The sequence below is a fragment of the Sinocyclocheilus anshuiensis genome, unplaced genomic scaffold (assembly GCF_001515605.1).
Source record: "Sinocyclocheilus anshuiensis isolate Anshui unplaced genomic scaffold, SAMN03320099.WGS_v1.1 scaffold407, whole genome shotgun sequence".
Classification (NCBI taxonomy): Eukaryota; Metazoa; Chordata; class Actinopteri; order Cypriniformes; family Cyprinidae; genus Sinocyclocheilus; species Sinocyclocheilus anshuiensis.
Genome location: NW_015552593.1, coordinates 2359859 through 2364395, shown reverse-complemented (window position 1 = coordinate 2364395; position 4537 = coordinate 2359859). Strand labels below are relative to the sequence as shown.

General features: G+C 35.3%; 1 pseudogene; it reads right to left on the bottom strand.

Annotated features, from left to right (window-relative positions):
• Positions 1-4537, bottom strand: part of LOC107665563 (protein eyes shut homolog) — a 218051-nt pseudogene that overhangs the window by 132533 nt on the left and 80981 nt on the right.

Sequence of the window (4537 nt, the reverse complement as noted above, 5' to 3'; positions counted from 1 at the left end):
AACTATAACTGGGACTGTCATATACATAACATTATAATGAGAACACTATTATAATAAAACGCTGTGAATTTTTAGAGTTTAGTTGCCGTGTTTCTGCACATTGTTGCGTGAAGAAAGTGTCCACAAAAGGAGTTCATTCAGAGCCGCGCAGACACGTTCGTGCATTTGGGGCATTTTGTGCAGATAGCCTATAAGTCGCAATATTAACGTTATGTTGTATAAATAACAAAGCGTATACTATATGAGATAAATGATGAGTTAAATCCCATTGATTACAAACCTGCTATCAAATGCTTCATTCTACTGGTCATCTTCAGCGCGTGCAGCTCAAAGCAAAAATGCAGAACAATAACTACTGTCATATACGTAACGTTATAATGAGAGCACTATTATAAAAATGTTGTGAATTCTTAGGGTTTCGCTGATGTTTACTGTTAACTATTTTTTATGTGAGGCGTCCATTTTTTCCCTGTGTGTTAACGTCAGTAATTATGACTGTTGAATGTATGACTTGACTCTTGGTAATGTATTCTGCACCCCGCCCCCAAAACATATGATTCGACTATCAGTCGACTATCGGCAAGATTCGAAAATTCCGATTCGACTATGTAAATGCTTAGTCGGGGACACCCCTATTAACTACACAAATGAACATTTATAAACATGACTTTTCCATTAGTAGAAGTCACAAATAAAAAATATTTGCAGGTTTTCCATGGGAACCCATTTAATGAGGACTAAAATAAGTACCTAGCAAAGATGTAATCAGTAGGAAATGTATGATTTTACCCGAATAACCAACTCAATGGAAGGCAAATTAATTAAATGAATTAAAACAAGCTACAGAAGTGTAAACATAAAGCCCTATGAATGACAGATCTCACCCAGCAGGTGGGTGAGTAAGTAGGTAGGATGCAGTTGGGTTGCTATATCTCACCGGCTGGGCAAACACAGTGGGCGGTTCCATCTGACTTGGCACGGCAGGTAGAGTTGTGCAGGCAGGAGTTATGCCGCAGGTCGCAGGGGTCGTAGGCCCGTTCACAGAGGGGGCCGGTAAAGAAGGGCGGGCAGGTGCATGAGAACTCCCCTGGGATGTCAGACTCCACACAATGTGCTCCGTTCAGGCAGGGAGAGGAAGAACATTCCTTCACATCCTCTCCACAATCTAGGCCTGTCCAGCCACGAGGACACATGCACCTATAAGGCAAAATAAGTATTTTTCAGATAAGAGAGTTCATCGTTTGCTCATGTAATTTCAAGCTTGTATGATTTTTTTATATTCTGGCTGCTCTTTTCCGTATAACAAACATGAACGTTGACCAAAGTGTGTTAAGTTCTAAAAAAATCACAAAAATGCACCATAAAAGAGAATCATAAAAGACTCCATATGCACTAAACCATTCAAAAGGAAATATTTGTTTTTATGTTTTTGAAAGAAGTCTCTTATGCTCACCAAGGCTGCTATATATATATGTATATATATATATATATATTTATTATTTTTTTTTTAAAGAAAAGCATTTAGTTGAAATAGAAATAGAAAAAAAGACTCAATCTCAAATATAAGTTGTTCCATTTTGGAACTTCACAGCCCAACTTACCATTTGATCTTTATTTAACTTTTTGTTGTTTTTTAATATGGAAAAGATCAGCAAGGATATTCTTGAAAAAATACCTTTTCTGTTTCATGGAAGACAAAGTCGTACAGGTTTGGAACAACATGAGAGCGAGTAAATGATGACATTTTTCATTTTTGGGCAAACTATCCCTTTAAGACATAACTCAGGCAAGAATAGTGTCTTGAAATCCTTTGGAATTCCATTGTGTGAAATTACTGAGGAAAATGATATTGTACTATTAAAATATTCATTCACGTACAGACCGACTGACACTCCTGGCACACAGTGACCTTGTAGCATAAAAGCAAATTCCCCCAGAGGGCAGACTCCGATTTGGCTTAGCCCTGTGGTGCTTTTCACTAATGAATGTCATACGTCTCTGAAAATCCATGCACCATAAAAGAGAATCATAAAAGACTCCATATGCACTAAACCATTCAAAAGGAAATATTTGTTTTTATGTTTTTGAAAGAAGTCTCTTATGCTCACCAAGGCTGCATTCATTTGCTCAAAATGATAGTAAAAACAATAATATTATGAAATAATATTCTAAATTAAATAAATGTTTTCTATTTTAATATATTTTAAAATGTTGTAGCATAAAAGCAAATTCCCCCAGAGGGCAGACTCCGATTTGGCTCAGTCCTGTGGTGCTTTTCACTAATGAATGTCATACGTCTCTGAAAATCCCTTTTTGTTCATTTTAGACCAGGATTACATTGTGTGCCATGAATTAAACTATTATAAATTAAACCTTCTACTTAATTTCAGGGGGAAAAAAACCCACACACACAATAGCTATTTTAAAGAGGCCAGACATGATATTCCTACAGGTGTTATTAAAATAAAATGAGCAATGAGTCATAATTATATGGTAGAAATGCAAATGAAAATCATAGCGGGAACATTTTTATAATCTTCCATCATTCTCACAATCAAAACACGGCAGCCCATGAGATACAGTACATTATTTACACAATATATAAGAAAACAACTTAAATGTCAAGTTCATCCTGTTTCAGTTTTAAGGGCCACTTTAAAAGAGCTTGATGTGCACTTTTTTTTTAGTCTATTTGATGCATTTCCTGTCGAAACAGGAAGTTGGGCCAGAGCATATCAAATAAGTTTTAGTTTACGTCACAAAAATGAAATCTGTATATTGGTATAGTCAACTTTTAGAACTACACCAGCAATGCTATAGCCACAAATCTCCAAAAAGCTACGCAAACTAAAAACAAAACACTTATTTTGTCATTCGTAGTCAAAACGGAATCAGTGTTGGGAGATTTCTGGACAGCTGAGGGGATTTAAAGGTTAATTGCACTATTGGTCTGAGAAGCATTAAATCCCAGACAGCTGGAAGTAGGACACTGGGAGGTTAGAGCAGTGAGCTGGGATTATATTTACCAGAGTGAATCCCAGAGAGTGCCGGAGGTATCTGCATTCCACTTGGTGGCAGTGATCTTACAACCGTGCTGCCAATCCCTGTCTTAAACCCATCCTCTATTCTCTCGCTCTCTCCTTTCAGTCTATCTTCTTCCCCCCTTCACTCTCTTTCCTCCCTTCGCTGCCCTTAGCAAGAGGGCACATTAGGTGAAACAGAAGCAGGAGCTTTTCTCTCAAGAGAGTCACCGATTGAGAGAAACCTCCTCCTGCTGTGCTGCATTGATTGATTCATTTGCTTTACCTGCCATCTGCAATTCATTATCTCACACGTTTTTGAAAGTGCAGCCTGCTCTGCGTGACGAGAGAATAGGTGGCTAAACCTAATGCTGTTTCTTCATACATAGTCCAGGGTTTGCTAAATGGGGGTTTATGTAACCCTGGAGGTTCGTGAGTTGATGAAAAGCTAATAATTAATTATATTGAATGTAAAAGAAAAAAAAAAGAAAAATGTGACTGAAAGATAATCGCAATATAGCTTAGTGCAATAATCAAATAAAAGACTGCAGTTTAATTAAACAGCTCTATAGTTCGATGCAGCTCATTTCATTATATGATGCAGGGCTCTACGCTTACTTTTCTTTTTAGGAGCACTTAAAAAATGTAGGCGCACGTTCAAAATTTTAGGAGCACCTTCTAATCAATGATCCAAAATTTTATCAAAAAGTGGCCTTCCCATTACGAGGTGATATTTGACTCCTCTAACTTTATTAAAAGTATGTCATCTTTTGTCAAATTCTTAAAAAAATTATATTTTATAAGCTTTTTAAAAACTGTAATTAAAACGACATAATAAGAACAAGTAGAATAAGAAATATAAGTTACCAATCAAATGAAATCAGTATTAACAAAATTGATTTGTAGAGGTGGCACAAAAGAACACAGAAGTGGCTTGGTGTACTTTCAGACATTTCATGAGGCTCAGCGGTGGCATGAGTGCAATTAAATCCATAAATTTATGATGAGATTAATGTTTTAAATATAAAATTTTGAATATAGAAATATTAAATGATTTAAATAACTGAAAAGATACTTTAAAAATTAAACTAAAACTACCAGTAGGTGGCGGCAAGTCACTGATTTTATTTTTTACCTTTGTAATGGCATTTTTCTATCTTTATTAAAAGTATGTCATCTTTTGTCAAATTCTTTAAAAAAATTATATTTTATAAGCTTTTTAAAAACTGTAATTAAAACGACATAATAAGAACAAGTAGAATAAGAAATATAAGTTACCAATCAAATGAAATCAGTATTAACAAAATTGATTTGTAGAGGTGGCACAAAAGAACACAGAAGTGGCTTGGTGTACTTTCAGACATTTCATGAGGCTCAGCGGTGGCATGAGTGCAATTAAATCCATAAATTTATGATGAGATTAATGTTTTAAATATAAAATTTTGAATATAGAAATATTAAATGATTTAAATAACTGAAAAGATACTTTTAAAATGAAACAAACTGCCAGCAGGTGG